The sequence below is a fragment of the Coregonus lavaretus genome (genome assembly GCF_964263955.1).
Source record: "Coregonus lavaretus genome assembly, chromosome: 7".
Taxonomy (NCBI): domain Eukaryota; kingdom Metazoa; phylum Chordata; class Actinopteri; order Salmoniformes; family Salmonidae; genus Coregonus; species Coregonus lavaretus.
In genome coordinates this window covers 56,367,822-56,393,168 of record NC_139994.1, presented here as the reverse complement: position 1 = coordinate 56,393,168, position 25,347 = coordinate 56,367,822, and the positions used below count along the sequence as shown (strand labels likewise).

The following is a 25,347-nucleotide window of genomic DNA, read 5'->3' as shown; positions in this document are numbered from 1 at the left end:
ACAACAATTTTTAGTCTTTGGCCAATTCATCAAATGGAGTCTTCAACATTGGTCTTGTCAAAGAAGGAAATTCAATACTTGGGTTCTGGGGTGTAGACATGCATTGTAGCCTAATAAAAAGGAAATAAAGATATCGCCCATTTGGGAAAGGAAAGTGTTCCCCATTTGACTCATGATATTTTAGACCATTAATTTCTTCATTAATGTGACCTTTGAATGCTACACTTGATTACATTCTTCTGCAGCGTGAAAGGGAAATGCGCAGTAACCTTTTCATGTTATCTGAGGAAAAGGACACGCCATAGCCAAACCGCGGTGCACTTTTACACTCTTTGGATCTGAGTTGTTCTATTTCTGTGTTGGTGTTGGCATCATTTCATTTTGTCCCCTACCCCTTACTCTAGCCCCTAGCCCTGCCAACATGTAAGACGTAGGAGATGGGAAAAGAGAAGGGAATGGTGCCTGGCTGATAAAAAAAAAGCTTTGTCTTGTCTGACACACTACTAACATGTATCCTCCACCAAAGGTGAGACAGCGACCGAGACCGGGACAGGGACTTCAAGCCCTTTGGCATGGCCCTGAACCCAGCTGTCTGCGGTTGCAGTGCGGGCCTTCTCTCCCTCAAGCAGACAGCCATACAGCAGCAGATCAACCCGTTCACCAACTTGCCCCACACAGCGTGCTACTATGAGATCCTGAAGAAGAAGCTGCAGCTGCCCGTGTGGGAGTACAAGGAGCGTTTCTAAGACGTCCTGGCACGCCACCAGAGCTTCGTGCTCGTCAGAGAAACGGGCTCCGGCAAGACCACACAGGTAAGCAGGGCAAGGGGTAGATGCGGGCATGGGGGGTACACACACGCACTCACTCAATCTCTTACTTAGTTACTTACTAAGGCTCAATCACAATACCCCCCCCCCCCCCCCCCCCCTTAGCCCTCTCCCTCCGTTTTGCACGATCATGCATCGAAGTGGTGTTCCAATTCAACGAGGGGTAGTGCCTTTTCAGCCCTCTAGTTGGCCCTCCAAACGAAGCAAATTGACATGCAGACTACCTATCGAGTGGTTATCAAAACTTCCATAAAGCTTGGCAACCCAAATTGCTTCAGAAAGATGGCTGCCAAAAATATTAGGATGGTAGCAAATGTAAATAATTAGAACTTCATGACGAATCATTCAAAAAAAAAGTACAGTTAAGAGGAATATGTTGGTTAATGTAGCTAGAGAAAAACGATGATGCATATTTTTGGGTCATAAAGTTAATTTACGAAAGTCGCTATTTAAAGCTGCAATATGTAACTTTTTGGGCGACCCAACCAAATTCACATAGAAATGTGAGTTATACAGTGCATTCGGAAAGTATTCAGACCCCTTCCCTTTTTCTACATTTTGTTACGTTACAGCCTTATTCTAAAATGGATTCAATAATTTTTTTCCCTCATCAATCTACAAACAATACCCCATAATGACAAAAGAGAAAACAGGTTTTTAGAAATGTTTGCAAATGTATTAAAAATACCTTATTTACATACACTACCGGTCAAATGTTTTAGAACACCTACTCATTCAAGGGTTTTTCTTTATTTTTTACTATTTTCTACATTGTAGAATAATAGTGAAGACATCAAAACTATGATATAACACATATGGAATCATGTAGTAACCAAATAAATATGTTCAGAAAATCAAAATATATTTTATATTTGAGATTCTTCAAATAGCCACCCTTTGCCTTGATGACAGCTTTGCACACTCTTGGCATTCTCTCAACCAGCTTCATGAGGTAGTCACCTGGAATGCATTTCAATTAACAGGTGTACCTTCTTAAAAGTTAATTTGTGGAATTTCTTTCCTTCTTAATGCATTTGAGCCAATCAGTTGTGTTGTGACAAGGTAGGGGGGGGGTATACAGAAGATAGCCCTATTTGGTCAAAGACCAAGTCCATATTATGGTAAGAACAGCTCAAATAAGCAAAGAGAAATGACAGTCCATCATTACTTTTTAGACATGAAGGTCAGTCAATACTGAACATTTCAAGAACTAAAGTTTCTTCAAGTGCAGTCGCAAAAACCATCAAGGACAGGAATGGAAGACCTGTAAAGGATAAGTTCATTAGAGTTACCAGCCTCAGAAATTGCAGCCAAAATAAATTATTCACAAGGATGATCTCTGTTTCCATTGATCATCCTTGAGATGTTTCTACAACTTGATTGGAGTCCACCTGTGGTAAATTCAACTGATTGGACATGATTTGGAAAGGCACACACCTGTCTATATAAGGTCCCACAGTTGACAGTGCATGTCAGAGCAAAAATCAGGTCGAAGGAATTGTCCGTAGAGCTCCGAGACAGGATTGTGTCGAGGCACAGATCTGGGGAAGGGTACCAAAAAATGTCTGCATTATTGAAGGTCCCCAAGAACACAGTGGCCTCCATCATTCTTAAATGGAATAAGTTTGGAACCACCAACACTTTTCCTAAAAGCACCTATAGGACTCGCAGACCATGAGAAACAAGATTCTCTGGTCTGATGAAACCAAGATTGAACTCTTTGGCCTGAATGCCAAGCGTCACGTCTGGAGGAAACCTGGCACCATCCCTACGGTGAAGCATGGTGGTGGCAGCAAAATGCGGTGGGGATGTTTTTCAGTGGCAGGGACTGAGAAATGGCAGAGCGATTTCTACATAGTGCATCTTTAACAAGCTAGTTGATTAGCTAACATTAGCCAACTAGCTATACATTTAGCTTGTTGCGAACCAGCAAACCAGGCTGTCATTTAGCGAACCAGCAAACCAGGCTGTCATCTTGTGAAAGCCAGTGGATTTAAAGAATCTAGCTAGCTAGCATTTACTGCCAATTTAATGTGCAATTATGTAAGCTTGCTTTGCAATTCATCAAAAAATATTTCAGTCAATCACTTGTCATTGATCTTTACTGTAGTAACGTAATGAAACCATTAGAGATTGAAGATATTTGCCAATGCAAGTAACGTAGCAGTAGTTAACAATTTTCTTGCTTATTGTGTAGTGGAGGATCAAAGCACCTGTATGCTGGACGTGTAGCTATGAAGCCGATCTGTGTATGGACCCTAAAACGTTCAGAACAGTGGTTTTTATTGTTCTAGTTACAATGCTTCCACTGGTAATGACTGAGTGAAGGAAATGTGACTGTTACATGTCAAACTGCAATGTAATGAAAGTCCATCTTCAGACCAGTGTGTTGTGAACAACATTCGCCTCAGCAACAATATTGGAATCAGCGTGTCGCCTTAAATAAATGTCCCCCATTGAAAGTGATGCAAACTGATAAAAATAGTGGATTCATGCTACAATTGGACTAGATAATGCTAAACAAGGGTTGAATGTTATATAAATTCAACAAAAGACAATAATGAGTACATTTGTTGAAAACGCACTGTGGATGTGTCAGACTTCAGAATTGCATTGGGATCATACTTATATTGCAATGTACAGCCTTACCTATGGATCTTGGCTCCAAGAAATGGGGTATCAGCCTATTCGGTGACCCCCACAGATTACAATTCTAAAGAGTTTTCACAAATATTATGGGGCGATCGGGGATGGTGCCATGGGGTTTACAGACAGTAAATGGTAGTTTATTAATGCTTTGCTCTTCAAAACATCTGTGCAATCAAAATGTCTGTGTTTCTTACTCAAAGCTATCGTCAGTGTCATTTTGTAAAGCGCTTTTGAATGTTATTGGTTTGGCTCCTTATTTGTGGAAGGTGGAGAAGGTGAAGCGATAGTAAAAGTGAGTGTGCTTGAATGACCTCTTCCTCTCGCCATCTCCTTTTCTCCCCTCAGACGGTGAAGGTCATGGGCTGTCCTAAGAAGGCAGTGACCTGTACCCAGCCCAGGAGGGTGGCAGCCATGAGCGTCGCCCTGAGGGTGGCAGACGAGATGGACGTCATGCTGGGCAAGGAGGTGGGTTACTCGATTCAAGGACTGCAGCTCGGCCAAGACCTTCCTCAAATAAGGGCTAGTCTACTGAAGCCAAAAACTGGGGTTGTTCAGTGGGGGCGCATCGTAGCAATACATTTTGCAATGGAAAACCAAGATGAGCGTTCTTATTTGTATTTATTATGGATCCCCATTAGTTCCTGCCAAGGCAGCAGCTATTCTTCCTGAGGTCCAGCAAAATTAAGGTTCATAAAGTTTTAAAAACATTACAATACACTGTGTGCCCTCAGGCCCGTACTCCACCACTACCACATATCTACAGTACAAAAATCCATGTGTATGTGTGTGTATAGTGCGTATGTTATCATGTGTGTGTATGCATGTGTCTGTGCCTATGTTTGTGTTGCTTCACAGTCCCCGCTGTTCCATAAGGTGTTTTTTATCTGTTTTTTAAATCTAACTTTACTACTTGCATCAGTTACCTGATGTGGAATAGAGTTCCATGTAGTCATGGCTCTATGTAGTACTGTGCGCCTCACATTGTCTGTTCTGGACTTGGGGACTGTGAAGAGACCTCGGGTGGCATGTCTTGTGGGGTATGCATGGGTGACCGAGCTGTGCGCCAGTAGCTCAAACAGACAGCTCGGTGCACCCAACATGTCAACACCTCTCATAAACACAAGTAGTGATGAAGTCAATCTCTCCTCTACTTTGAGCCAGGAGAGATCGACATGCATATTATTAATATTAGCTCTCTGTGTACATCCAAGGGCCAGCCGTGCTGCCCTCTTCTGAGCCAATTGCAATTTTCCTAAGTCCTTTTTTGTGGCACCTGACCACACGACTGAACAGTAGTCCAGTTGTGACAAAACTAGGGCCTGTAGGACCTGCCTTGTTGATAGTGCTGTTAAGAAGGTAGAGCAGCGCTTTATTATGGACATACTTCTCCCCATCTTAGCTACTGTTGTATCAATATGTTTTGACCATGACAGTTTACAATCCAGGGTTACTCAAAGCAGTTTAGTCACCTCAACTTGCTTAATTATTGGAGAAGTTCAGGTAGCACCTCCCAGTCTTGTCTCTCTGTTAGCAAAAAAGTTAGATTCTAAATATCCTTTACAAGAGAGACCTGGTTAATATAGCAGTACACAGTAGTTAAGTTGTTTGATTAAAATGTCCACTTTAAAGACTTATCCGTTGTGTTTTCTCCCTTGTTGCAGGTACATGACAGATGGTATGTTGCTGTGGGAGGCCATGAACAACCCCCTGCTGGTGCGCTACGGCGTCATCATCCTGGATGAGGCCCATGAGAGAACACTGGCCACAGACATCCTCATGGGCGTCCTCAAAGAGGTGGTCCGGCAGAAGTCCGACCTCGAGGTCAAACCTCCATACCCCTGGGGGCAATGTACTGAACGTTGCGGGTATAAATGTCCCGAATAGAGCTGACCTGATTTGTACTTGTCAGAGGAACATATAAGTCCTACGTGATTTTTCTAACTTTGTGCCCCACTGAAAGCGATCGTAACTTTGTGCCCCACTGAAAGCGATCTGGGCTTTCACGCATGTGTCTGCTGAATGGAACCCTGGCCTAGCCAACAGCTCCCACTCGCCAGTCTACATTCCACAGCGTCTCATAGAGTTCTTTACTTCCTCTGGCTGTACTGTCTGATCCTACTGGCTTCTCTCCTGCCTTTGCTACATGTTACCACACCCGTGCGTCTTTCCTTTGTCCACTCTCCTAGACTCAATTACTACCTTCCACTAGGTACTCCTGCTCTCTCCTACATGAGAGCCTGCTTCTCTGCACACACAATTATTACTTCCCCTCCCCTGAAAAATCCTCGGTGGCAGACAATGTTTGTTTCCCTTACCGTTTCTTCCTCCTCGCCCTCTCATCTTTTCACCTTTTGCTGACAGTCTCTCTGCGGGCTGACAGCTGCATGTCTATTGAGGAAAAGACAAAAGGCAGCCATTCAGCTCAGAAATGCACAGCGAGTCCCCTCTGCAGCAGCTCCCTGGGTCAGCCCATTTTGAGGCAATCAGCCAAGGATGGGAGGGGGTTGAGAGCGGGAGGAGACCAGAGGCATGCAGTTTTTTATAGGCTGAATGTGCCGGACACAATTCTCATAAAGCAGATGGATAATGGCTAGTTGTTGTCGGGGATGGTATTGAAGATTATACATGAGATAAGGGACCGTTAAATAAGGTCTAGGTTACTGGCAACCATCCTCCCGGCTCGACCTCGCTCACGTCCCTCTGCCCCCCTCTCCCAAATTTGAAGTTTAATTTGCCTTGATTAAGAGCAATTATGTCTCGCGGTGCATAAAGCGAAATGGTGGTGAGACGGTGGGCCGAAGTATTTGAGCGAAAATGGAAGAGCAGAGAGGCGCGCCGCCTCCCATCAGGATCCTAATGTGCTTCTGATCTAATGGGCCTTGGGGAGAACATGGTGTGCCCAGAGACTTATTCAGGCGTTGAGCGTCATGATCCTCATGGGTCAGGGGTTCTGTCCTCCTGTGATATATCCACCATCTTGGCTCCTCTCACTTGGCCAGTGTCCAATCTACTCCCTCTTTCTGGCTAACACTATCTATGATCTGTTCCATCTACTAGGCCTATACTGAATAATTTCATCAGTCACCTGCGTCGACTGTCACTCTTAACAACCCTGTGGTGAGACTACACCAGACCATTCCAACTTCTAATACCTCTTATCTACCTGCACCATACTAATGTCACTCTCCCATGCCTATCTGTCAGCTCTTCCCTCCTGCTCTGAGCTGCTGTTTCTGATTGGCCCTTAGGCACTGATCTAAGATAAAGCTAATCCTTACCTGAACCATTAGGAGCGAACTACAATCTTGTACTCCGATCTGTGTTTAGGGGTGACCATTTTCTCTTCCCAGTCCACGTCTCACTATCTTCTCTCCTTGTTCCCTCGTCTCGTCTGGTCAGGTCATCGTCATGAGCGCCACACTGGACGCCGGCAAGTTCCAAGTCTACTTTGACAGCTGTCTGCTGCTGACCAGCCTGAGAGGGACTACCTGGAGGCAGCCATCCGGACGGTCATCCAGACCTCTTCCTCACCAGACACGAGGTAGGCCGATTTGACACTTTTTACAATTAGTTTGTATTTAGCAGGAATCATGATGCAAAGTAATATACTCATACACAGTGTGTTTCTACTGCTACCTAACGGTGTTCCGTACACATTTTGCGTAACCGGAGCATTCAAACGAGGCTGCAATGAAAACTAATGGCAATGTATTGACTGTGTTGGCATCAAAATCCGGGGTGTAAGCTACGTTTCTATTCAAGCGTTGATTGACATGGTAATGGACCCAATAGTATTTGAAAAATATGAAAAAACGGGCCCCTCGGACGCTGTACGTTACATCGTGACGTGTCATGACGTAACGTATGGCACGCATTATGCAACTCATTGTGTTCCGTACCGCGTCTTTCCACCAGGGGTAGCGGTTCTCTCGCAGATTAAAAACATGCTTAACCATATACACCTGTAAGAAACCTTCATTATTCATGATTTTCGTTTAAATTAGCATTAGTATTAATATTATTATGGCTAATATTAAACACATTTTAATGAGTAGGGTGCTAATAGCAATGTGGTCATCTATAACACAAACACCGAATCAATAATGAATTGCATAAGACTTTGATGTGCAGATTCTTAAAAAGAATACCACCGCGCCAACCTCTGATCTGCATTTACACAAGCAAACCCGTCAACTGCTGACAAAGAGCTTACGTTTTTTGCTCTCGCGTTTGCTGTGTTAACGTTTTGAAATACGTTTGCTGTGCCAACCGATTCACAAGAGCTGTGTGTTTTAATAATTGCGAAATCTCATGTGCGCAATAACACGTGTAAATAACGCATGTCCTAAATTCTCACGTGTGCTATCTATTAAAGTCGTTTGCAAATGAAATGCTCTAACCCAAATTGAGACGCGACATTCCTGAATACCACTCGTTCTGCTCTTAATACTGAAGGTGAAGACAATGAACGGGACTCCCTAAAAGACTGCATGTCACCAAACTGCAATAGTTGTGAACTATGTGGAATGTTTTTGGACCATTGGCTTCCCTGTAAACAGGTACTGACAGGAGGCACGAGCCACCTCCCTCAGGCTCCTCCCTGCCTTCACCTCCTCGTTAGCAGCCTGTAGCTGTTCAGGGGTGTAGCGGTGCCGTTTCTTGGGCTCTTGTTGGGCTTTTCCATTTCCAGACATTTCCTGTCATAATACAATTACTCTTTTAATTTTTTATTTTGTGTTCATGCAACATAATTTATTAAGATTGTGCCAAGGAAATGGGCTCACAAATGTGGATATCATTTCCATGTAATCCAACATAACAGTATTGCATATTTCATGGAAAGAGCAGGTGTTCATGTACACTCAGTGTGTATGATGGAGTTGGTGTTACAACTGTTGTTAGTTATATTTCTTTTTTATATTAATATTGTTGCTTTATTCAGTAATGTTGTAACGTTAAGTAGTTTATAGAAGTATTTCTCTCGTGCTATTGGAAGTTATAATATTAACCCTAATCATTCTCATGCTTTGTTCATTAACATTATATAAAGTAACATTCTATTCCTTCATCTCTCTCTTTGAACAGAATCACATCCATCGACTCTGAAAATAAAGTTCCCTACTTTGTGTAACTCATATATTTAACGATATTTATTTATTTATCAAGACATTATCAATGGTGAGTGTAAAGTTAATTACTCATGAGTTCATCAATAGTTAATTCAATCAATAGTTAATTTTTCGCGTCATTACTGCGCGCCATCATGACTCTCAAAAGCCATGACAGCCGCAGTTTACTTGTGAAGATAACGTTAGCGCCACCCTAAAACCCCTATTCAAATTACACACAAACCTTCAAATCGGTATGTAATGAGACATTATATCAACTCTTTATAGTGTTTTATTGACATTTTAGAGGTGATGAAAGCCGTTTACCCACACGACATCGATCGCTTTCACTATCGCTCAGTAGCCTTCGCTTCCCCCTCCGTCATTTTTAAAAGATCCAGCGGAGCTCAATTGCCTTCTTCAATCATGCAGAGACGGGCAGCGTGGAGGTCTCGCCGTTGATTTTGCTGGAAAGGGGAGAAATTGTGCTTTACAATTAAATATTAATATTACAGTTGACCTGGAAGTATTAAAAAAATGTGGCGCTAAAATGAGGTCAAGTGTATGGAACACTGTGGTGTACGGAATACTGTTTGGTAGTAGTACTATACAAATGCACATAAACATTGTGTGCAGAGCTAATGATGTGCATATACAGACAGACACACAGACACACACAGACATATACACTACACACACACAGATACACACACCAACTCACCGATTGTCCCATTGTGTTGTACTCACACACATTGTACTCATTGTCACCATTCCAGCTTTCCAAAGAGACACACACACACACACACACACACACACACACACACACACACACACACACACAACCAAGATGATCAATGCTTAGATTGATAGATATTTCATGCATGCAACCTCGCCTGTTTGGAACCTACCAGGTTGAAGAGAAAAAAGACAGAAAGTGACCCAGATTCTGCCCTCCTCATGAATCCCTGAAATTAAGTCATTTATTATTTTTTTCGCTCCTGCAAATGTTGTGCACTGATGTGTAATGGAGGGCGAGGTTCATGGCCAAAATGATTAATTTAACCCATCAGAGTCTAAACCCTGTCTAAGCGAGTGGAGGGGAGGGGTTCTACTAAGCTATATGGAATTGTTTTAAGAAGGTCATACCAAGGATAATTTAGCTATTTGAATTTTAAGACCCCTTGAAGTATCAGAAAATATGTAAAAAATATTGATGAAAGATTATTATTGGCCTCACTGCTATTAGCCCATACAAACGCATTGAATAACAGATTCTCTCCTATATCTGAGAGATAAGCGAAAGATCCAGAATATTTATTTAAAAAAAATATTTTACATGTATTTAACCTGATATTTTTTACATTAAACAGTCTCCATATATACAGTCGTGGTCAAAAGTTTTGAGAATGACACAAGTATTTGTCTTCACAAAGTTTGCTGCTTCAGTGTTTTTTTTTATATTTTTGTCAGATGTTACTATGGTATACTGAAGTATAATTACAAGCATTCTATAAGTGTCAAAGGCTTTTATTGACAATTACATTAAGTTTATGCAAAGAGTTAATATTTGCAGTGTTGACCCTTCTTTTTCAAGACCTCTGCAATCCGCCCTGGCATGCTGTCAATTAACTTCTGGGCCACATCCTGACTGATGGCAGCCCATTCTTGCATAATCAATGCTTGGAGTTTGTCAGAATTTGTGGGTTTTTGTTTGTCCACCCGCCTCTTGAGGATTGACCACAAGTTCTCAATGGGATTAAGGTCTGGGGAGTTTCCTGGCCATGGACCCAAAATGTAGATGTTTTGTTCCCCGAGCCACTTAGTTATCACTTTTGCCTTATTGCAAGGTCCTCCATCATGCTGGAAAAGGCATTGTTCGTCACCAAACTGTTCTTGGATGGTTGGGAGAAGTTGCTCTCGGAGGATGTGTTGGTACCATTCTTTATTCATGGCTGTGTTCTTAGGTAAAATTGTGAGTGAGCCCACTCCCTTGGCTGAGAAGCAACCCCACACATGAATGGTCTCAGGATGCTTTACTGTTGGCATGACACAGGACTGATGGTAGCGCTCACCTTGTCTTCTCCGGACAAGCTTTTTTCCGGATGCCCCAAACAATCGGAAAGGGGATTCATCAGAGAAAATGACTTTACCCCAGTCCTCAGCAGTCCAATCCCTATACCTTTTGTAGAATATCAGTCTGTCCCTGATGTTTTTCCTGGAGAGAAGTGGCTTCCTCGCTGCCCTTACTGACACCAGGCCATCCTCCAAACGTCTTCGCCTCACTGTGCGTGCAGATGCACTCACACCTGCCTGCTGCATTCCTGAGCAAGCTCTGCACTGGTGGTGCCCCGATCCCGCAGCTGAATCAACTTTAGGAGACGGTCCTGGCGCTTGCTGGACTTTCTTGGGCGCCCTGAGGCCTTCTTCACAACAATTGAACCTCTCTCCTTGAAGTTCTTGATGATCCGATAAATGGTTGATTTAGGTGCAATCTTCCTAGCAGCAATATCCTTGCCTGTGAAGCCCTTTTTGTGCAAAGCAATGATGACTGTATGGGTTTCCTTGCAGGTAACCATGGTTAACAGAGGAAGAACAATGATTTCAAGCACCACCCTCCTTTTAAAGCTTCCAGTCTGTTATTCGAAACTCAATCAGCATGACAGAGTAATCTCCAGCCTTGTCCTCGTCAACACTCACCTGTGTTAACGAGAGAATCACTGACATGATGTCAACTGGTCCTTTTGTGGCAGGGCTGAAACGCAGTGGAATCTTTTTTGGGATTAAGTTCATTTTCATCGCAAAGAGGGACTTTGCAATTCATCTGATCACTCTTCATAACATTCTGGAGTATATGCAAATTGCCATCATAAAAACTGAGGCAGCAGACTTTGTGAAAATTCATATTTGTCATTCTCAACTTTTGACCACGACTGTACTTCGATAAATCTTTTCAACTGGTACAGTGCTGGAATGCTTTTCCAACAGTCTTGAAGGAGTTCCCACATATGCTGAGCACTTGTTGGCTGCTTTTCCTTCACTTTGCGGTCCGACTTATCCCAAACCATCTCAATTTGGTTGAGGTCGGGGGATTGTGGAGGCCAGGTCATCTGATGCAGCACTCCATCACTCGCCTTCTTGGTAAAATAGCCCTTACACAGCCTGGAGGTGTGTTGGGTCATTGTCCTGTTGAAAAACAAATGATAGTCCCACTAAACCCAAACCAGATGGGATGGCGTATCGCTGCAGAATGCTGTGGTAGCCATGCTGGTTAAGTGTGCCTTGAATTCTAAATAAATCACAGACAGTGTCACCAGCAAAGCACCCCCACACCATAACACCACCTCCTCCATGCTTTACAGTGGGAAATACACATGCGGAGATCATTCGTTCACCCACACCACGTCTCACAAAGACACGGCGGTTGGAACCAAAAATCTCAAATTTGGACTCCAGACCAAAGGACATCTTTCCACCGGTCTAATGTCCATTGCTCGTGTTTCTTGGCCCAAGCAATAGTTTGTAGGCCAAACCGTTCAGACGCTACAGACGAGAAGACCTGTTTGTGAGAAGACCGGTTTTCTGGATGTTTCATAATCTGACAAACACCGCTCTATCTCTGTCACCTTTCACCGCAGATGTGGAAGTGCGACATCGACGGATGTGGTGGATTGAGACAAAAAACAGATATCTAGCTTAAACTGACTGATTTTAGATGGGGATTTTTGTGTTATGCTAATTAGATTTACGCGGGGCACGGACATTAACATTAGGTTAATCACAGCTGGTCGGGCACACTTCTGCCTGCCTTCCCCCAGAAACGTCTGTCTGCCTCTCAGATCATGAGTGGGAGAGGCAGCCTGTCTCAGGGCTCAGCACTGCTGCAGCGCCACACTATTATTCTCACTATTCTCTTCCTATGTACGAGTGTGGTTTGTATGAACGCAACCCCAGACTGAGTTCAAGACCGAGCTTGACTGTTAATGTGCCTGGAGCTCTTCATTTTGAATGTATGGATTTTGGTCCAGATTGTGCTTGTGCTTCTCCCTCGCGTTAGAGCCGAGTCACCATCCAGCCATCTTCAAAATGAAATCATATCCGCCAAGCACCCAGCCAATCAGATAATGTGACGGCCTATTCATTAACGGTGGTCATTCGTCATTCATCGGCCAGGTGGGACAGCGCTACCGCGCACCTACATCTGTTTTCATTTGCCGATGCCTGATCGATGCCTGGCTGTCCCAGAGGAGCATTGTATTTGAAGTGGTCTCCTTCCAGTCACTCTGACGGCCAGGGAACGGCATTTGCCTCCCCTATTTGAATGTGCAGAGGAGACGAGAAGCTTGTGTTAAACATTGTTTGGAGGTGGACGTCTTTTGATGAGTATCCCCCTTCTGTCACACCTCCCAGCTCGATAATTCTGAATGTCAAGCTGCCGAGGCAAAACAGTACAGTCAGAGAACACTCCCACGGCGACTTCATTAACACTCCTAATTAGGTTAAAGAAGTTAATGTGAGGTTGGTCTGGAGAAGATGGGTATTCAAAGGAGCGTATCTTAACCTCTCTAGTGTCCCCGCAACTTTGATGTCTTCTAATGATCGGGGACGCAGATCTGCTGCAAAGCGCAGACCATTTTTATATGGCTTTGAGATGAAGCCGTTTTAATTCATGGCAAATGAAAACCAAAGGGGGCGGGATTCCCTCCCTCCCTCCCTCCTTCCCCCAAGTATTTGGGGGATATTTCCCTGCCACAAACCATTAAAAACAAACAGACACAAACTCCCCATAAAAGAGAGGCAAAGCTTATCACAGCTGCCTCGCCCTGATAAGCCTTACCATTTAAGCTGCCCTTCAGCGGTTCACTTCAAAATGTAAAGATACGCCCAGGACTCAGCTAATTAAGTGGACTGTGGCGAGTGCCTAATTGCATCTGGTTAGGTGCCTGGCGCCCAACCGCATCGCTTCTGGGGTCGCGGGGGCCAGCTGGTGGACAGGTTCCCACCATTGGCCGTCCGCCCCACTGCACGTGCTCCATTTCCCTTCAGACACGGGCGCACCAGCAACGGCGTCCATTTTTAATGACAGCTGCTGTATCCAGAGGGTTGATGGTCTATTAATACCCAGGCTAATTTTATCAATCCATTCATATTTACTATTTTCCACTCTAACTTGTCAAAGTGTTGATTAGGAGGTACGTAGCCATCGGTGGGATGTATTTGACTTGTGCAGTGAGTGAACACAGCAGGGAAAAATTGGGCTAGGAATGCATTACTGTCTGCAAACACACAGAGGTTGCCTATGTTTTTGTGTTGTATTCAACCAGGGCAAAGCCTTGCCTTGCCTGAGTAAAGTAAATGCCCCATAAAGAGTAAACGCAAGGACAAAGGAGGGCAGTCCGTTTGCTGGGTAGCTGTAGGTTGCAGTCAGTGTCACATTGTGGCCTTGGCATGACTGTATCAAAAATGGTTCCCTTCATTTCAGAATACACCAAGCCAATACCCCTTTCTGCCCCAGCCCCCTTCTCCTTCGTACTCCAATAAAACATGATTTGAAGCTGTAACTCATTCCACGGAGGGCTGAGTGTCTGCGGGTTTTCGCTCCTCCCTTGTTTCGCTCCTCCCTTGATTGATTGAATTAAGGTCACTAATTAGTAAAGACCTCCCCTCACCTGGTTGTCTAGGTCTTAATTGAAAGGAAAAACCAAAAACTCAGACACTAGGCCTTCCATGGAATGAGTTTGAGTGCTAATTTATTTGTGTCACGTGACACCCCCAGCCAACCTATAGAAAGACCTGCATTGCTCACTTGGGCCTGAAGGTGGTGCAACAGCATAGGCTGTGGTCTTTTACCTGTTGGCGTAGGATACTGGTTTAAGTAGGACATAAACATGGACTCAATCAGGCAGTGGTTATCGCTTCAGTGCCTTTTCTGGTCTTTCATAGCTAACATTGTCCAATGTCTGGAGATGGAAAAAAGTCAAGCGTGGACATTGCATTCCAGGAATTATAGACACTTATCAGGCTAGCATGTAGACTAGTCACTTAGCGGCCCGTGGACATGGTCGATAGCAATGTAATTGTCTTAAATATACATGAGCCGTTTACCGAGTTGATATGTTGCATTTGCTAACGTCACATTATGGCGGTCCGTGCCGTGTTGGGTTATTATGTTCAGGCTGGCTAGTTCAGTCGGAGACCTAGCCTTGTCTACTGTCATGTTTTCTTATTTCCCTGGCTGCTCAGGTCCTCCTCTCCTCTGTCTGCAAGCCCACTGGCTCTATAATGTTCAGCTCCACTAAACTGATCTGCCATGATTTGCCGCTGGTTTATGCATCAGTGCAGCGTCCACATTTCTCCTACAATATTGCGGTATGGAATAATGAACCGTGTGTGTGTGTGTATAACCCTGTGTGTGTGTGTTTGGCTGAGTGTGTGTGTGTGTGGTATCCGTGTTTTCCTGAGTGCTGCATTTGACAACGGAGCCATGGGGAGCTCACCCAAGCATGCGGTAGTCCAGGTTTAATTTCCTCTGTCAGATGGAGTGACAGGCAGAACAAATGTACTGTGGCGGGAACCACCATCTCCCTTGCCCCTTTCTCCTTTCTACCCCTCCCCTCCTCTACTCTTCAGACATTCTTCTCCCCTTTCTCTCCTGATGTTATTCAGACCAAGCCCCCAGGTGACTGTTTGTGTGCCCAAACGCTGCTGCTCGACAGCCTTCCATCACCTGCCTGCCCTTTGAATGATTCTGCTTCATCTTTCAGGAAATAGATGAGGCCTGCAAGCGCATCAAGAGGGAAATCGACGACCTGGGACCCGATATGAGGGACATCAAAATCATCCTGCTGTACTCGACGTTGACGCCCCCGCCCCGCAAGCCCAACGGAGCCATCGGGAGGAAGGTAAATGCCGCCACTGCTCGAATCACTCCTCAGAAGCAATCCCAGCAACTCAATAGCTCCCTTTCAGAGAGAGAGAGAGAGAGAGAGAGAGAGAGAGGAGAGCGAGTGAGAGTTAGAAAGCAAGAGGGCTAAAGAAAGCGAGAAATGGAGAGATGCAGAGAGACTTGACAAGGGAAGTATGTGGGTGGATATGGAGAGGGTTGGGAGGGGGGGGTTGAAAAAGTTTTTTTTCCCCTTTCAGCTTTGGTGCAGGACTGACTCACACACCATATGCTGCTTTTGTCAGCATACGATTCCCTGCTCTAAATTATAACTTGGGTGGATATTACTCATGCCCTCCGCGCCTAAGGAAAGCATCGGAGCCGCTGTCTTTTTACCTCTTCACCTCTGTTGGTTTTGCACAGCTTCTCTCGCTCTCTCTGAAAACATCTGGTCTTCTCAGTGCCAGGGTAAGGCAGCATGCATTACCGGATCAGGAAAAAAAAAATACGTTGCTCATCTACAATATATGGGTTAGCTGACAACGTCATGAAAACGATGCGCACCCTTTAATGGGGCAGAAGGCCGTGTGTTGTTGTGATTCTGGATGGCTAGATAGATAGCAACAATGACAAGAAGCTGACGTGGGGAATCGTAGGTGGCTCGTTTCAGCTAGCTTTATCTTCTTCTTCATACCATGTCTGTTTTGAGGAGATTTGACTGTCACGTCTATGCTAATATGGCAAAAATTCGCTATCTACCAAACCAACAACTGTAACGATGTATTTCAGAGACAAGTGTTCATTGTGCACATTTATTTATGTTTTCAATAAACATTAGAGACTAAATATAGTTTACATGTTGTCAACAATCTAAGCCAGTGTTTCCCAACTCCGGTGCTCTAGTATCCGCAACAGAACACATTTTTGTTGTAGCCCCGGACGAAGAACACCTGATCTAAGCCAACCCCGTCTGTTTTGCTCCATAGTTGTGCACCTGTCGGTTTTGTTGCTAAACAACCAACCTGTCTATAGAATGTGTGAACATTGCTCTCCTCTTGTTCCCTTGTCCTGAACTGGTCCCACAGAGCAATGGACGGCCCTTCGTCTTCGTGTTTCTGTAATTAATACGGACCGCAAACACGTCCAGCGTTTTGTTTATAGCTCGGCGTTCAAACAGGCGCGCTATAATCACAGCAGGGGAACCACCTGGACGGCCACGGCGTTGGCAAGGATTCTGACGGAATATCAAAACCCCGTCACACCGCCAGTAAATTTGCAAACATTTGCCCCAACATCTGACGGGGATTTGATGAATGACTCATCGTGTGCTGCCTCTATGGAGCCCAGAAAGATTATTGATGACTTATTTGGAATAATGAAGTCACCGCTCGAGAACGTTTTTTTCTTATTTTTTCCCACTGAGTCATTCACAATGTTTAACGCCTAGCCTAGCCAGGATGCTGTCATCACCTTTCTACCACTGTGGTTTGATCCACAGCGTTTTGACAGGCCCCTCTTTTCCTGTTGTACGAGACGAGGCGGGTGAAACGCTCGCTCCGGCCTCCCTCGCTACACCTCGCTCCCCCTCCCCCTCCCAGTGTGGCAGCATTTCATCTCTCTCCTCCAATGCTGTGTGTGTGTGTGTTGTGTGTTTAAAGGAAGCTCAACATTCTCAACAGTTTGATTAGCCTAAGCCGGGCCGGGGATCTTTTCCAAAGTTCAAACATCATCCCCGTGTTTGCTCTCGCTGTTTAAAGGATGTTGACATGAAAGAGGGGCACGGGTATCACAGGAAGTGGTTTGGATACCGCCTGGTCCCAGGAGACGCCACCTCCACGTCTTAATAGATTGAGAGAGGGTGTTTTGGGTGGTTGGGCTGTACATTTGGAGTCCTAATACTGGACCTCTTCCCAACATGCTGGCTCTCTCCTCCCTGGTGATTACAGACTGTGTCTGAATAGCATGCATCCTCTCATGTAGCCTTTTTATCTTGTCCATCTGCCTGGCCTGAAAAAGGAAAGGGGGATACCTAGTCAGTTGTACAACGGAATGCATTCAACTGAAATGTGTCTTCCGCATTTAACCCAATTGTCACATGTAGGTGAGCTGGAGGTGTCTCAACCCTACATTACAAACAGGGAGGTGAGGCTAGAATGACCATGTTGGTCACAATGATCCTTGAACCCCATATGACTTGCCTTCACTCAATGGCCAGGTTCATGAATACCATAAATTCTGGTCTCTCACTAAGCTCAATTGGCCAAGGGTCTTGAACATAGTAGTGTACCGCTGATGTGGCCGGGCCCAAATTATTAGAGGAGCCCTCCATTTCTACCAATCAGGGTAAGTCTTTATTTGTCAACAGGCAGCTCCTCCCAGAGTGTTGGAGTGAAAGATGGCCCCTGTTAGCCACAGTGCTCGCCCCCCTGCCGGTTAATAACCCAGAAATAATGTGCAGAGATGATGCTCTTATGACATTGCTGATGAAAAGTCTGGAATGCTCTTTACAGCCAACAGACAGACAGACAGGAAGGAGCTGGGCCTGCGCTCATCTGTGTAATGGGTCCCAGCCTCCAGACACATTCTGAATCAATGCAGTCAATGAAAGGCCCTCCTATATGGTTATGAAGTGTGAGGAGGCAGGTTAGCTACTGTGGCAGCTGCTAGGGCACTGACTGAATCGTGACATACAGGTCATTGGATGGGATTTTCATTTTTTTCTTTTTTTAAACCTTTATTTAACCAGGTAAGCCAGTTGAGAACAAGTTCTCATTTACAACTGCGACCTGGCAAAGATAAAGCCAGGGACCTCACGATATAATATCACGATACTTAGGTGCCGATACGATATGTATTGCGATTCTATATGTATTACGATTCGATACTGTGATTTTATTGCGATTTGATGTTCCAAACATTGATCACTATGTCTGCTGCAGAGAAACGAGAGAGCATGAGAAAATTTGCTTTGATCAGTCATGGAAATAAAAGTGCTGAAAACAAGAAGATGGAAAACAAGCTATAGGATGAAAAATACCTGAGTTTTTGCACAGGTACATCTGACTAGCGCTAGCTAATGCTACCTAGCAAAAACAAATGTTTTACTTGGAGTCAAAGTATCGATATAATATTGGGTCCAAAAATAATATTGCCCCCATTACTAGGATTCACCCCCTTGAACCTTTCACAGCTTCATTTGAACAGGACATGAGCTGCTCCTTGCCAACCGTTCCTCTTGGGGAAAATGTTGGCAGACATTTTCTGAGCGATGGCCCAAGCTGCCTGTATGTGCTAGGCTAGCCATCTTTGTTCCAGATTGCTTGTCGTGTGGGTCATTGACTCGAAGAAGATACAATTTCTACACACATTTACATTTAAGTCATTTAGCAGACGCTTTTATCCGGAGCGACTTACAGTTAGTGAGTGCATACATTTTCATACTGGCCCCCCGTGGGAATTAAACCCACAACCCTGGCGTTGCAAGCGCCATGCTCTACCAACTGAGCTACACGGGGGGGCCTACGGGACACAGTGTGGCTGAGCGTTCTTAATGTCTTGAACACTTTGCCAAGCAATTGGCTTTGGTTTAATTCCAGTGTTGCTCTGGTCTTCAGCGTTTACATTTGTATTAATAGGTGATTTATTCTCTTAGTTCAAAGAGATCCACTCAAACATGTTGTGGGATGACACCTGCAATGCACCTCTAGTGTTCAATCAGATCGAGATGTACATCCCTCCTGAGGGGGACGTGTAAACAAATAAATTAGGGACGTTACCGTTGTTTTTTTTGGGGTTGCCTGTTTTGCATGTTATTTTGCTATTAATACGTGTTACATATCAGTTTTGCAAACAATGTAATTATTATTTTTTTTTTTATCATTGAGTTAATAAAGCCTCCATTCTTTGCTTTCTTGAGTGAGGCAGCTCCAAAATGCAGGTGTTTCAGCCTAGCTTAGTGCTTTCTGTGGTGGTGGGGCAGCCAGCGGAAAATACGGAGCGTAGGGGTTGGTAATGTTCTCTAGTTGCGCCGTGATTGGCTTAGTGTTCTGTCACTCATGGGGACACTATGTCACTGCCAAGTCTAAGGGTAGAGCTCGAAAATTCAAGCCCTTGGGTGCTGCCATAGAGTTACATTAGAAGCCCATCCATCCAAGAAGAAGTGCCCATCCAAGACGGCTCAAGGTCATTGGCCACAGATAAAATGACGTCAAATCACGTTATACAGTGGGGGAAAAAAGTATTTAGTCAGCCACCAATTGTGCAAGTTCTCCCACTTAAAAAGATGAGAGAGGCCTGTAATTTTCATCATAGGTACACGTCAACTATGACAGACAAATTGAGAAAAAAAAATCCAGAAAATCATATTGTAGGATTTTTTATGAATTTATTTGCAAATTATGGTGGAAAATAAGTATTTGGTCACCTACAAACAAGCAAGATTTCTGCCTCTCACAGACCTGTAACTTATTCTTTAAGAGGCTCCTCTGTCCTCCACTCGTTACCTGTATTAATGGCACCTGTTTGAACTTGTTGTCAGTATAAAAGACACCTGTCCACAACCTCAAACAGTCACACTCCAAACTCCACTATGGCCAAGACCAAAGAGCTGTCAAAGGACACCAGAAACAAAATTGTAGACCTGAACCAGGCTGGGAAGACTGAATCTGCAATAGGTAAGCAGCTTGGTTTGAAGAAATCAACTGTGGGAGCAATTATTAGGAAATGGAAGACATACAAGACCACTGATAATCTCCCTCGATCTGGGGCTCCACGCAAGATCTCACCCCGTGGGGTCAAAATGATCACAAGAACGGTGAGCAAAAATCCCAGAACCACACGGGGGGACCTAGTGAATGACCTGCAGAGAGCTGGGACCAAAGTCACAAAGCCTACCATCAGTAACACACTACGCCGCCAGGGACTCAAATCCTGCAGTGCCAGACGTGTCCCCCTGCTTAAGCCAGTACATGTCCAGGCCCGTCTGAAGTTTGCTAGAGTGCATTTGGATGATCCAGAAGAGGATTGGGAGAATGTCATATGGTCAGATGAAACCAAAATATAACTTTTTGGTAAAAACTCAACTCGTCGTGTTTGGAGGACAAAGAATGCTGAGTTGCATCCAAAGAACACCATACCTACCGTGAAGCATGGGGGTGGAAACATCATGCTTTGGGGCTGTTTTTCTGCAAAGGGACTAGGACGACTGATCCGTGTAAAGGAAAGAATGAATGGGGCCATGTTTCGTGAGATTTTGAGTGAAAACCTCCTTCCATCAGCAAGGGCATTGAAGATGAAACGTGGCTGGGTCTTTCAGCATGACAATGATCCCAAACACACCGCCCGGGCAACGAAGGAGTGGCTTTGTAAGAAGCATTTCAAGGTCCTGGAGTGGCCTAGCCAGTCTCCAGATCTCAACCCCATAGAACATCTTTGGAGGGAGTTGAAAGTCCTTGTTGCCCAGCGACAGCCCCAAAACATCACTGCTCTAGAGGAGATCTGCATGGAGGAATGGGCCAAAATACCAGCAACAGTGTGTGAAAACCTTGTGAAGACTTACAGAAAACGTTTGACCTGTGTCATTGCCAACAAAGGGTATATAACAAAGTATTGAGAAACTTTTGTTATTGACCAAATACTTATTTTCCACCATAATTTGCAAATAAAAATCCTACAATGTGATTTTCTGGATTTTTTTTCTCATTTTGTCTGTCATAGTTGACATGTACCTATGATGAAAATTACAGGCCTCTCTCATCTTTTTAAGTGGGAGAACTTGCACAATTGGTGGTTGACTAAATACTTTTTCCCCCCACTGTATCTATAGTAGCTTTGATTGGACTGATCATGTCAACATCATACTTTCAAAATCTTAGCTAGCAGTCATCATGAATCAAGTCAACAATCGACTGGCAAATCCTTTTTAATCCTTGTCATATGAAGAGAAATAATGAAGATAAATTATAGATAAAACTTATCGGTGCTCATCGTCCATTGGACATAAACATTACACAACAAGTTGGAAATCGCTAATTCAACAATGAGTGGTTTGGAAGGAATCAGTAGCTAACTGTAAGCATTGCAAATCAATCACTAGCCTGCTATTCAGTGGAGTGGGTGTGTGGTCCCAATTCTCGGTTTAAGGGTCTCTTTTCCAAGCTTAAAATGATAAACATTCAACGTTGGCCATGCTGTCAATCCAGCATGATTTCTGCCACACTCAAAACAACTGTTAACTCAGAACTGGGAAATCTGACTTCAGTGAGTTCAAGACAACTGGGAACTCAGGAAAATATGTTTTGAACGGTCATCAAACTCGGAATTGTAAGTCGGGAACTCGGGCCTCTTTCTAGAGCTACGACCAGAAGGTCACTGACGTCTTCATGATTCAACCTTGTTTTTTTCAGAGTTCTGATGTAATATGCCAGGGAGATATGTATACTGTAGCTCAGAAAGTAATACTAAGTGTATGTTGTGTAGTAAGCTGTTAGTAGCCCATGTGCCTCACCCTAATAATTTTGTATATTTTCCCCTCTTAATTTCGCCTACTGTTCTGACTTGGTGGTGCACCTGTAGCCTATAACCTGTTTTAGTGAAATGTAATCATTGAATATTTTAAGAGCTTTCATTGTCTGCTTAAATGCCCCCTTTATTTATCCAACGGTTCTGACTTGGTGTACAGGGAGAACACTGTAAGAACAGCCCATGTTCTGAATTCTGTCGCTGTACATTTCAAAAGTGCTGAACAAATAGTTATATTGACTACGTTCGTCCTAGCTCACTCATTAATGTCTTAATCGAAATTATGTATTGCCTCTTATCAGCTTGTCTTTCCCTTATGCAAAAGTTTGTACATCTCAATTATCAGTAGAAACCACATTTGTTCAAGCAAGTCAGCCATATCAGCTATGTTTTTTTTTTAAGGCAGTAAATGAAGCTGAATGAACTGTTTCGCTGCCAGACAAGGCTCCGCTGATAGCCAGGTGTAGCAGTGGTAAGGTGTTTGGACTGCTGTTGGGACTCTGCTGTTGGGACAGCTTTATGTAGGCCCTAACAGTTTGTGGGCACCGTTTGTCACCGTTATAGTGCAATTAATGTATTGTTTTGTGTTGTGTTGTGGCTTTGCTGGCATGCATCCCCCAATTTGTATTTTATTTTGCCCCACCAAGATTTACATGCTAAAATCGCCACTGAGTACCGTGGTACTCGTTAGTATTGTGGCAAGGATGCAAAACACAAAGTGGATTTAACTTCTTTAGGAAATCAGAGTCACATTTATTTATTTTCCAAGCTATAGCACACAATAATTTACATACAGCAGGTTTTCAAAGGACCAAAGAGTTTGGTCCGCTTCGTGTTTTCATTTTTGCCATGGAAAAAATATTGCGATACTGGTGTCGTCCCGGCCCTATAATCAAAGTGACCGTTGGCTTGGGCAGGCTGCCTTCTGACAGGTTTGAAATGGGCCGTCTTTGACTGCTGCCTCACTCCTCAGCATGAATACAAAACAGAATGGTTTTACATCTGATGGCAGAATTACACAAGGCCAAGGGCTGAGCAGAAATAAAACTCCCAAGGCATTAATAACTAAACAGTCAGGTATTTTTTGGCTGGAGAGAAATCCACGCTTAAAAGGTAGGATTTTAAAAAGCCTTTGAGGCTCACAGCTTTAAACAGCCAAAAGAAACAAAGCTATGCCGGTGCTCAGAATCGGTTCTGGACATGTATGGATGGATGACGACTCACAGAGAAGTGTTTTTGCACCGGCAAGTGTTTGATCAAGAGATGTGAAAGCATTACCGAAATGCAGATTTTTCCCAAATGCTCACTTTTGTGATCACTTTTGTTAGAGAAATGGGATACTCTTTTTTTTTTTCCTTTGGCAAATGTTTCTCACGCCTATCCTTCATTGCAAGGAAGTGTGTTTGTTCAATGCTTTTGCAGATGTAATACAAGTAGCTACCTTTCATTATTTGCATTTTTCTTGTGCTTGCAGTTGAACTGGTCTTGCATTTCTATATGTAAGGAAGGGACAGTGAATGGAATATGCAATGAGGCAGTTTTATTAACACCCCCATACATTATGCTGAGACATTGGAGTGGGAGTGGAAGTTCCCACTACAGCAGGTTTCAGACTGTCCGACAGTGCCATGATGCACAACATAGTCCGATGGGTTCTGGGGCCAATCAGGCTCCACCGTTACATAACGAGAACCCCCCCCCCCCCCCCCCAGTGGCGATCAAGGCTCGCGTGAGAGCAGCTGCGGATCTGCCTTCCTCCTTTCCTCCTCCTCCCCCGTTTGTGTAAACTCTGACAGAGACCCATAGGGTGATATGACTCATTTTATTTCGGTGCTCTGATTCAGCTGTCATTTCTCATAGACAGCCTTGCTACAGGGGATAATTGTAATAGAAAAAGATATGGGACTGGGAGACGCGCGACTCCACAGTAGCTTCCCGGCTCGCGTCGCTCCCACAACCCAAACAGCTTTTAATTTCAGTTTTTTTCTCTCCCATCCCTTACGCAGTATTTGTCTATTACATTTGAGAGAAAATGTATGTTGCAGCCGGCCATGGTACTTTGATCAACTGACGCAGCGTTCTGATAGCTGAGGCTTTGTTTCTTCCTCGTCTCGCCTCAGCTTCTTCTAAGCTCTGTATTACTATGTGCTGCCTCTGGTGAATTTCTCTTAAAGACATGCTCCGGTACTTTGGCAACAAAAAAAATATTTTTTAAACATCCCACATTTTGGGCCGGATGTGTCAATGTGTAGCTCATACATGCATAATCTATGAGCAGAATTACCTAAATTATCCACGAAATCTCTAGTTTGAAAGTGGCTGTTTTTTAAAAAGCTGTGCTGCGCCATTTTCCCTACATTTCCCCCGATGTGGGCTAGCCCCTTAGCAATTAGAGTTCTAGCCAATGAGCTTTAGCCCCTCGCATTTGAGTGACAGCTAGCGGGGGGGGGGGGGGGGGAGTAAAGAGAGAGAAAGATGCACGCACCTGCACATTATGTGACGCAGTACATGGGCCACTTTTGGCTCGTGAGCGCTACTTTCAGAACTACTGGCTAAAAGGCATACAAAAGAACCGGATAATATTTTTAAAGAAACCCAGCTGTAATGTTTCCAAAATTATACTTGGAAATGGGGAATTATAGAAAAAGATGTAGGGAAACGAATCCCCTCCTTGTCTTTGAGGCAGTTGAAAACAAACCCTCTGCTCTTATCACCTGCTCTAGTTTAGAGCCTCATTTGCCGTGACTCATTTCCTCCAAGCTTATTAATTTTAATGCAACTTAGCTCCTATTTCTAGGTGGGTTTGGAGCACTCCTCTGATTGTCAGGGATTTTAATTTGGTGGGCGCTCGCGCGCTGCCACACGACGCCTGCACCTTGGGGCGCATGAATCATCTGCGTGTTTTGCTTTGTTTGTTGAAGTCGACAGGCACTGTTACTCATAAGCGAAGCAGAATTGAATTTCCTTTCATTTTTTCTATAACAAATTCCTCCAGTCTTGTCAAACTATCATCTCGGAGGATGAACGCACACAGTGATTCTGAAAGGACTGCACTTTAAATTCAGGCCACCTGCTGGAAAAGGAACTATAACATCAATTATTTGTTGTAATTTGGAAGACCTGTGGGAGGGGCTTTTTGTAAGAGAGAGGATGACATCTCGTGGAGACGGGTAGCGTGCTGCCAGCCGACAGCGGCACCCCCTCCAAAAAGGGCAGTGCTAATACCTGTGGAAGGGACACTCAGCAGCGAGGCAGCGTGCCGCAGTTTGCAGACGCCTCATTCGACTTGATTGCAGCAACTGTTACGGTACTCTCCTGTTGGATCCTATTAGAAAGTGAGTCTGCGATAGGCTACAGCAGTATC

At 44.2% G+C, this 25,347-nt stretch overlaps 1 pseudogene across 1 annotated transcript in view; it reads left to right on the top strand.

The window, feature by feature from the left end:
* The first annotated feature begins 572 nt into the window (after positions 1 to 572).
* The window catches only part of LOC311132589 (ATP-dependent RNA helicase DHX15-like), a 38,288-nt pseudogene continuing 13,513 nt past the window's right edge, over positions 573 to 25,347 (top strand). Inside the window, exons 1-5 of the transcript in view lie at positions 573 to 812; positions 3,822 to 3,989; positions 5,138 to 5,297; positions 6,876 to 7,017; positions 15,346 to 15,483. The product of the transcript in view is annotated as an ATP-dependent RNA helicase DHX15-like (transcript). The remainder of the gene's footprint in view (positions 813 to 3,821; positions 3,990 to 5,137; positions 5,298 to 6,875; positions 7,018 to 15,345; positions 15,484 to 25,347) is intronic.